The following is a 10,534-nucleotide window of genomic DNA, read 5'->3' on the forward strand; positions in this document are numbered from 1 at the left end:
GTCAGGACGTGCTTGGTGGCAAGTAACAGAAAACACAGTCCAAACTGGCATAAACAATAAAGGGAGTTTATTGGCTCATGTAACGGAACAGCCTCTGGATAGATTTCAGGTGAGTATGGATATACGTGGTGACTCAACCATGTCACAAAAGACCCAGCTTGCTTTTTTATCTCTTCTCTCTGCTCTCTATGTCAAGTTCATCTTAAGGATGGTTTCCCTCAAAGGAATAGAGGATTTCTAGAAGCCTCAGAGAACATGCTTCCTTGTTCATTTCTAACAGAAAAAGGAGTAGCTGTCTCAAATTATTAAATGAAAGTCCTGGGCCTCTGATTGGATCATCTAAGATCATATGACCACCTCTGAACCAATCACTGTAGCCATGTATGATAAGCAGACCATGACTGATTTTTTAAAAATTGCTGTATATTTTTTAGCTGAAGATCCCTTGCTGGTCTTGCTTCCATGAGTGGCTACAACCAAGGGGCAAAGGGAAGGGAACCAGTCAGGTCGCGGAGCGGTTCTTTCCCCAATATTTTATTTCTACATAGATCTAGACAGATGAGCACAGAGTCACTATTGTGGTTAGAAGTTGGCAACACGGGAATGGGGAGGAACAAGTAAGGAGCAGGGGTGTCACTGAACAAAGTACAGATCCTCCCTAAACTGCAGTGCCTAGGGGGTACTGGTCTTCTTCAACCCAAGAGGTATCAGAAGATCAAAAGTGGTTTAGGAAGGCTGGAACCCTCAGGGATGAAGGGAGGAGGAAGATTAATGGGGTGCAGGGTCTGTTTGGCAACTGAGGTGAAGGGATCACTCTCACCCTGCTGCAATCCCTCTGACCCCTCTGGGCTGGCAGAGAGGGGGCAGCCTACAAGCCCTGAGGGCAGGTCTGGGGCTGCCCAATACTCCAGGCAGGGAGCTGGAGGTAGTTTACAAAGGCTTGCTCTGCCAGAGTGCAGTGAGCCTTGACCTCCTCCTAGCAGTTTGCTTGTAATTCATGCTTGATCCCCCTCAGCTTCTTCTTGATGGTGTCCTTGGAGCTGGCGCAGATCACTCTGCTCTTAAAGAGTATAGACTCAGGGGTCTAGAAGATAAACACTAGGTCCTCCCTCTCGCTCTTTTTTAGGTTGTATCATAGAGGGCGTAGCAGCGACAAAGGTGGCATGGGGTTGTCCCCAGCCTGGCCCACATTACCTACCAGGATCTCCTGGCCCTCCTCCTAGAGGATCTTCTTGTCCTCACTCAGGCAGAAGAGTGCCACCTTCTTCACATTCTCTGGTGTCATCAGCTTGCACAGCTGCATGTCACTAAACACCTTGATGACACGATCAGAGACAGCCAGCTGAGGCCATGTTTCCAGAAGAGAAAAGGAGATGGCAAGGAGAGTCCAAGAAAACAAGAGCTGCTGCATCACTGCGGGGACCCCACTCAGACCAGGATTGCTTTCAATCAATCAATTGATCGATCAATTAATCAATCAGTCAATCTACCTAACCCTGGATCTGGAAAGCAAGTACTATGTCCACCCCCGTATACTGTTCCTTTGATTTCTGACCTGGCTTTTCCTTCTGTCATTAAAAATACCAAATGTAACTCAATAAAGCAATAAGTAAATGGCAACTACATTTATCTAGTGGCTCAAGTCAAAGACTTTGGAATCATTCTTGACTCCTTCATTTCTCTCCCCCATTCCCATATCCAATCTATCATCAAACCCTATTAGCCCTATGACAAAATATAGTTAGACTCTGACCCCTTCTCACTTTAGCCACAGTGTCACCCTGATCTAAGCTATCATCACCTTCCATCAAAATATTTCAATATTCTCCTACATGCCCCCCTATCATCTCATCTACAGGGAAGCCAGAAGAATTCTTTTAAATAGTAAGTCATAGCAGGTTACTCCTCAGTTCAAAAGCCCCCAGTGGCTCCCATATCACTCCAAAGAAAAGTCAAAAGAGATAACAATGGCCTACGAGATCCTACATGTTCTAGCCTGTTACATCTTCAGGCTCATCTCCTACTATTCTTCCCTTGCTCACTCTGCTTCAGCCAGACTGACTTCTTGCTGTATCCCCCAAATAGCAAGTATGCCCCAGCCGTAAGGCCTTTGTATGAGCTATTCCCTCACCCTTCTTCCCAATATCTTCTTGGCTTTTTCCTTTGTTCATTATCAGAAAGATGCTGTGTGACCACCCTATGTGAAAACACACCCAGTCTATATTTTAGCCACTGACTTTGCTTTATTTTTCATAGCACTTACCATTACCTAAAATATTTAAGCATTTGATTACATGTTATTTTCTCCACTCCTAGAACAAAGGTTCAATAATAGCAGGGTTATTCACCAATATAGTCCCAATATCGATAACACTAAAGGCATTCAGTAAGTAGTTACTGAGAATAACTATTGAGTAATGAGAGATTATTGAAAGATTTTGGATAAATAATACACCCAAAAGGAAACAGCTCATTATGGATGAAAAAATGCTCAACTTTACCAATAAGCAAAGAAATTGACCAATTTCTTTTGGCCAAGACAATACTTTTGCACATTAAATTGGCAAGAACAATCAAATTATAAATTCACTGCTGTTAATATAGCAATGAAATTTGTATTTTCATGTATTACTGGCAACCAGTCTCATTGGTTCATTTAATAAATATTTATTGTGTACCTACTATATGCCAGCCATTGTGCAATTTTCTAATATACACTCTAATCCATAATAAGGTTCAAAGTCTATGTATTAGTCAGGATAGATTAGGTTAGATATAGTAACAAATTAACTCTGGAATCCTAGTAGTTTACCATAACAAACATTCACTTCCTGTTCACTCAACATACCTACCTCAGATTGGTAGAGAGGTAGGGTTTATATGTCACTTTCCCTCACATTGTATTGGACAGAACTAGTCACACAGCCCTCCCCAATGGCAAGAAGGCTAAGAAATGAAGTTTTCTATATGCCCCAAAGGAGCAGAGAAACAGATGTTGGTAAATATTAATAATGTATACCACCGGGCCAGCCAAGTGGCACGTTGGTTAAGAGCTGGCTTGGGATGCCAGAGGACCCTGGTTCAGATCCCACATATGAGAGCCAGTGACACTGCCCTCTACAGCTAAGATGCTGAACAACAGCTCAACCTGGAGCTGGGTTGCCTTGAGACACCGGCGACTGCGTAGGCTGCAGCCCCGGCTGCAGTGGGTTGCCATGGGCTACCGTGTGTAGCCAGCAGCCAGCATGAGCAGCCAGCAGCCGCAGTGAGCAGCCGTCCAGAAGCTGGCGACTGATCTGCCTCGCCCTGGAAGAACGCAATAATGGTGCTAACTTGGGCCAGTGAAGCAATGTTCTCCACAACTAGACTGAAGAATGAAAAAAAAAAAGGACAGCAACTTGTCTGTTCCCCTTCCCCCAATTCCCCAATAAAAATATTTTAAAAAATAATAATAATGAATACCACAATCCTTGATCAAGAAATCTTTCTTACCACCCTACTGGAATAATCTAAACTACATAAAAAGCTACATTAAAGAAAATGTTCACTGATGTCTTATTTATTATTTGACAGATAGGAAAAATCTTAAATGTTGAACAATGAGGAAATAGATAATGAAATTATAGTTTATCCATATATAATAGTTTATTATGCAGTCATAAAAAATGGTTAATGAGGAATATTTGTACCATAATTAATATAATATTATAAAATAGTAAGTACAAATTAGGAAACATGAAACTGATACCGTGATTACACCACAAAAATATCCCTAAAAAAGATATTCTAAAAGTATATATATATATATATATATATATATATATATATATNTATATATATATATATATATATATAAATGTATTCATTCGACAAATACCTCCTAGTTGCTAGGCTCTGTAGATTCAGACATAAAACACTGTGTTTGGCCACGAGATGCTACAGTCTTCTAAGAATATTTAGAATGGGCTGAAAGAAACCCCTGTCTAAAATTAGAAGAGTTATTCTAATAATTTTATGTTTACACATAAGGGTGGGCTTTTATTCCATTTTGACTTGAATCACCCAGCGAGTTCAAGACAATGAATCATCATTCATTCAACACATAGTTAACAAACATGCACTAAGTGTGTGACACAGATGATCAAGCCACTAGACCATGCTTCCTGGTCTCCGAGGGCTTACACTTAACTGGAATCCCGCATGTCAAACAAGCCTGGTCCGGCTTCTCTGAAACTCCTTTATATAAAGCTGCATGTCAGACCTGTGAAAGTGTCTGGCGGCTAAAATAGTAGCTGGCACATAGTTGATGTCCTGTAACTTCTGATGTTTCCCCAACACCTACTCTACATACAGGCTTCCCATCTCAGTAGATGACATCTACATACTTTGTTGCTCAGGTAAAAAACATGAGATCATTCTTGACCCGTCTCTTTTCTCTCACACTGCACATCAAATCTGTCAGAAAATCCTACAGGCCTTTCTGTAGGATTGGACCACTTCTCACTTCTCTCTCCCTCTGCTGCTACCATCCTAATCCAAGCCACCATTAGCTTCACTCTGTTACTACATGAATGTATGTGTTCCCCACCTCTCATCCCCCAAAGTTCATATGTTGAAGCCCAATGCCCAATGTGATAGTATTAGGAGGTGGGGCCTTTGGGAGATGATTAGGACTTGAGGTCGGAGCTCTTATGAATGGGATTAGTGCCCTTATAAAAGAGACCACGCAGGCTCCATGCCCCCTTCTACCATGTTAGGTTACAGCCAAAAGCTGGTTATCAGGGCTCTCACCAGACACTGAATCTACCAGATCTGTATATAAGACTTCTCAGCCTCTAGGACTGTAAGAAATAAATGTCTGCTATTTATAAGCCACGCAGTTTATAATATCTTTGTTGTAGTTGTCCAGACAGACTAAAGCACTGCGGTAACCACCTAACTGGTCTCCAGGCTTCTCCTCACGCCCCCTACAGTCTGTTCTCCACACAGTAGCTGGTGAGAGCTGTTTAAATCTTAAGTCATGGCTCTTTTCTCTGTTAGACTCTGCTCAAACCACTCTGCTATGGTGTCAAATCCCCAGTCCTTACAATAGCCTTTGTGGGTTTTCTCCAGAAGCTTTCAACCCTGTCAGACTTACAAGCTCCTTGTAATAACAAATATATTGTATAATACCTCCTTTACAGTCCAGAAATGGAATGCATAGATTGTATAACCACTCTCCATATACAATTGATCAAAAAAATCATATAATGGCCTCCCTAAAATATAAACAGAAAGAAAGAGAAAGTAATCCATAATAAAATATGTATTTTAATAAGTAAACATTCAGACAAAAACATCTCCATGAATTTCAGAAACACCCGCTATCAGATGATGCCTCCCCATTGAAAACCACTGACCTTCACAATCTGGTCTGTCTTCCTCTCGGTGACCTCAGCACCAGCCATGGCTTACTTCACTCACTCTGCCCCAGCCTCGCCTGACCTCCCTGTGGTTTCCGGACCATGCAAGGCACTTTCCTGCCAGGATCTTTGCGATTACACTTTTCCTTCAGGGAGTCATGTGGCTCACTCCCTCACTCCTTCTGCCTTTTTGCTCAGATATCCCTCTCTCAGTGAGGCTATCCCTGACCACCCTCTTTAAAATACTAACCTCTCTCCCCAGAGAGCACGTCCAGTTTCCCCTCCCTGCTTAGTTTTCTTCATGCCAGTCAACATACTAGGACTTTGATTTATCTGATGCTTCTGTGGCTGCTCCAGGAGGTCACAGATTTTTACTCTGTTGTATCCCCCTTATATAAATAGGTGCCTGGAACATAGTGAGTGATTCATAAATATTTGTTGAATGCATGAAAACAATGAATGAGGGGTATGTATTGAGTGATTGAATGGATTGTTACAGGCATCTAGTAATCATGGCATAATTTCTGAGCCACTTGCCTGCATTCCCCTGTACCTCACTCCCCCAAACTTCCTCTCTCTACACGCTTGGTGCCTTCCTCCGGGTATATTCCCCAGCCCTCCGTTTCATGCTTGATCTGTCTTCCTCCACCCTTGGTATCACACCTGGGTTATAAATTTGTCTCACCACTGGGTGTGATCACATTGTGACAGCTTCCTGGCTGTCCATCTTATCCTCCCTCTTGCCTTCTACCCTGTCTCCGTCCTCTCCACCTTCCCAAACACTCCATCACTTTGTCCCACAAATGTATTTTTCCTAATATGCCCGTCACACTCTTACCCATTCCTCAAGGGTAGGTTCAAATGCCTCTTTCTCCCTCAAGGATGCCTGATCCACCATCTGGAAATCAATTTCATGTCCCAGAGATCTCCTAATTACTGTAATGCTTCTGGCCCCATCACATCCTTTGCTGTGTAAAATCTTTGTGCTCACCATATCCCTCCTTGCCAGAGTTCAATGTGTTTAAGGGCAGAGAGTAAATCTTATTCGTCTCTTGCTTCTCCCACAATATCTGATACATGGCCAATGAATATTAAATGAGATAGTTTATGTCAAGCCCTTAGTACAGTTCCTGGCACATAGTGAACGTTCTGTCAATGCTGGCTGCTAATACTCGTTCATAACAAGGGAAGCAGGGTTTACTTCCACACAGAGGGGCGCTACAACCTGTGAGGGTGGCTAGGTGGGTTTGGAGAGCCTGTGATATGTCTGGATCCTTGTGCCCTATGCCTCTTCCCATCTGTACTAGGTCCCCCTTGTTCCCTGGCCCGCCAGAGTTCTCCTGAAACTGTGGAAAGCTCCTGCATCAGGCGTGAGGATCCCCTCCCAAGTGACTGCAGCTGTCCTCCACTATGCCTGTCATAGGAACTTGCTATGCCACTGGAGAACACACCCATAGGTGGGGGAGAGGGCACCTGATGCTCATGGAGCCAATTCTCAACAAACACGGATGGGAGCTGTTGGAAAAATGTCCCAGCCTCATTGAATAACAGGGGGAAAATTCTGAAGCATGTTCCACATGGTTTCTCTGAAGGTCTCTACTGGGATTGAGTCCCAGTTGTCCTCAGCAGTGACCTGTTTGGGATTTTTTTCTCTTCCCTGATTTACTTTCCCCCACTTCCTTAATTGTGCTTTCTGGGGTTACTCCCCAAATTATATGTACTCAAGTCCTGCTTGTGGAGGAACCATCTTTGCTTAACATTTCTGAAGAAATGACTGCCCATCCACTTTGACTGAAAAAGTCCTAAATGCACCCCATTGTGGTACACCTTCCCTGTGGTCTATCAGTACCAGCTCCCTGGCACCAGATGTATCAGTGATAGAGGGGGGATGAGGGATGCTTGGGTTATCTGCAGAAACAAAAATTGCAAGGGGGGTGGTACATGTCCTTTTAGGTTTCCCTCCATCCTTATAGAAATTGTCCCCAGGAAGTGGTTGCAGTGACCCATTGTTTAAAAACAAAGCCCTCCTTCTTACTCTCAGATGTGATCAAGCACTAAGACTCTGTAAGGACACATCCCTACCTTATAGAGACAGTTGTGCTAAGCAGACACAAAGGACTCCCTGGTTTGTGGCTCAGTTTCTTGCTGCTGTATACAGTCATCAATGAGGCTGTCATATGTTCACCAGAGTCTGGTGCCACTTCTCACTGAGCACATGCCTAGATCATATTCCTCAGCCACCTTTGCATTAGGTGTGGATATGACTGAGTTCTGGCCAGTGGAATGTGAACAGAACTGACGTACGCTACTTCCAGGACCGGCCATTAACATCTTCCCATGAATCGTCCTGTGTATGTTTACTGGTTCTGGAAGCCAAGGACTCCATGACTCCTGGGCATGGCAGAACTCAAGGCGCCAATAGCCTGAGGCCCTAAATCACCATGTGGAAGGTGCCTACATTGGCTCCACTGTGAGAAGGAATAACTTTTATTTTAAGCAACTGAAATTTCAGGGTTTGTTATAGTATCTAGTGTTATGCCAACTAATACAAAAACTGGTGCTCAGAAGTAGAGTGCTGCCATAACCAAAAACCTAAAATAATAGAGCACTGGCTTAGTAGTTGAGTGGTAACTGGTGAGGAAAGTGATATAAGAAGCTGGAAAGAAGAAAACCTGTTTCATAAAGTGTCAAAATCTGTCTCCTTCAATGGCGGACAGCATGCTAACTAAGCCTGTATTTCTGGGGGAAGTGGCTGGAAAGAGTCAGAATAATAGGATAGATTGACTTTTCCCAGGACAGGGTCTAGGGTGAGATGAGTGAGGCACCAAGGTTACAAAATTAAGGAGGCAGAACTTGCACAACTCTGTTCTTAGCAAGGTCAAGATGAGTTCAGGAAAGATTGGCTAGTTTGCAAACAGAAGTGAAAAAGTCCAGGGAGAGTCCAGAAACAGAGGGCCTCAAATGTTATAAAAGCCTATTACTTCTGGATAGTAAATAGTAAAACAATATTATTTGAGAGACAAAGGCTTTTTCTGAATCAGACCCACTACCAAAGATGTGATTAAGGATGTGGCCCTCTCATCATGGCTATTATTTCAGAGAGTCTCAAGACAGCTGCTATTAACTCGAGAGAGAGGCATGAGTGACGGGCAAATGAACAAATAAGCTTGAAAAGTACTTATTGGAAAAACTTTAGGTATGAGGGCTGGCCGAGTGACTCAGCTGGTTAAGAGCTCGCTCAAGAGTGTGAGCTCTGAGCAACAGGGTCACTGGTTCGATTTACAGCCCAAGCTGAGCTGCCACTGAGCTGCCAACAGGTGGCAGGATGGCTCAGCTAAAAAAAAATTAAAAAAAAAAAAAAGAAAAAATTTAGGTATGAACTTTTGCTCATGAAACTGTTGGGAAGCAAAGATTACAGCTTTCTAGATATTTAAGAAATTACGTTGCCAAAGGGGGGATGAAAAAGAGCCTAGATTTAAAAGGCCTTTTGACAGTTAGGAACCTTGAACTTACCCTTGAGCCTCTAAACTTGCACAAGCCGGAGTGGGCTTTAAAAGCTGTACAGTCCTCAAAGAGGACAGGCTCCCCAACACCCCCCTCATAGAGTCATGGGTGGCTATGGAAGTGAGGAGGAGCCTTCCAGAGAGCAGAGGGGGACCAGAGAACAAAGGATGGGGGCTCCTCCCAGAGAGACAAACCAGGGTGCTGTAAGAAGGGGCGGCCAAGGAACTTACTCCCAGGACAGTTTCACTGCCAAATGCCTTCCCCTTGGGACTTCTCCATCGCCAGGGACGTGTGCTGTGTGTCTCTCATTCTTCTCTTTCCAAATGGGCATGTTTACCACTTAAACCCACCACTTTATGTTGATTATCAATGGGGCAGAAAAGGCAGCGTGTCCTTTCAGTTCAGAGGTGAATGGACAATGAAGCAAACACCTCCTCTTGATGGAAAAGGCCACATGCCACCCCGAAATCCTGGATTTTTAGCTGAATGCAGTAATCGTATGGGATGTTAGGTTGTCTCCTTTGGGAAGGGAATAAGTGTGCTGTCTGCATGGGAAGAAGGGTTAGGTGAGGGAGGTTATTTGGTAACTAAAGGGTGGACTGCAGCAGCATCTATGTGTTCGCCAAAACCATTTCCTCTTTTATCTGTAAATACGGCTAGGCTCTATTTCTTAGCAACACTTACAGTTAGATGAGGCCACATGACTGTGTGCTGGCAAGTGGCACAGGCAGAAGATGTACACTGTTCTCAGGCCTCCCCCATTAAAAACCTCCAATGAATGATCCTCCAGTTGTGTTCTCCATTTGCTGGCTGGAGGAGGACGCCTGGGCTCTAGGGCAGAGGAAAGCTACACAACGAAAGGAGCTTGGGTCCCTGAACCTCCTACCAAACACCTGCAAATGAATTATATGCAATGAGTAATAACCGTCTGTTGGATTAAGCCAATCAAATTTCAGGGTTTCCTTGCTCCAGCAACTATCATTACCCTCATACAACCTACCTAATAGGTTTGCTGTCAGGACTGAATGAGTTAATATGAAAATGGTATCTGGTGCCTAAGATATGAAAAATGGTGCTATATAAGTGTTGGCTACTCTTTTTGTTTTTTAAGATTTTATTGGGGAATTAGGGAAGGGGACCAGCCAAATTGTTGTTCTTCATTCTTCATTGTAGAGGGCACAAGTTGCCATCTGGCTGCCCATCGGCAACTCATGGCCTCTAAGCTCAAGGTGCTGTGTTCAATCTTAGTTGCAGGTGAGCGTAGCCACCATCCCATGTGGGAGTCAAACCAGCGGCCCTGTTGCTCAGAGCTCGCGCTCTTAAGCCAACTCTTAACCAAATGAGCCATACAGCCGGCCCGTGTTGACTAATCTTATTTGCTTGAGAACAGGCAAAAATCTGCGATGAACTATGGCTTAGCAGAAAGTGGTAGCAGTAATGGAAAGCAACTTAAACTCAGGATAGGGTTCCTAGCTTTCATTGGAAAGTCTAGGAGTCTATAAGAGCTAGATCCTAATACTGAGGCACACTCAGGTATTTATAAATACCTAGTCTGATCCGTCTCCTGGCCAACCCTAAATTCCATTCCTTTAGGGCCATGTAAGTTTAAAAGCCAAACCCCGCCCCCA

The 10,534-nt window shown here is 43.7% G+C and overlaps 1 pseudogene; it reads right to left on the reverse strand.

The window, feature by feature from the left end:
• Positions 1 to 868: 868 nt before the first annotated feature.
• On the reverse strand, positions 869 to 5,447 carry LOC109382308 (cofilin-1 pseudogene; annotated as a pseudogene).
• Positions 5,448 to 10,534: the final 5,087 nt, after the last annotated feature.

Source organism: Hipposideros armiger, unplaced genomic scaffold, assembly GCF_001890085.2.
Source record: "Hipposideros armiger isolate ML-2016 unplaced genomic scaffold, ASM189008v1 scaffold_63, whole genome shotgun sequence".
Lineage (NCBI taxonomy): Eukaryota > Metazoa > Chordata > Mammalia > Chiroptera > Hipposideridae > Hipposideros > Hipposideros armiger.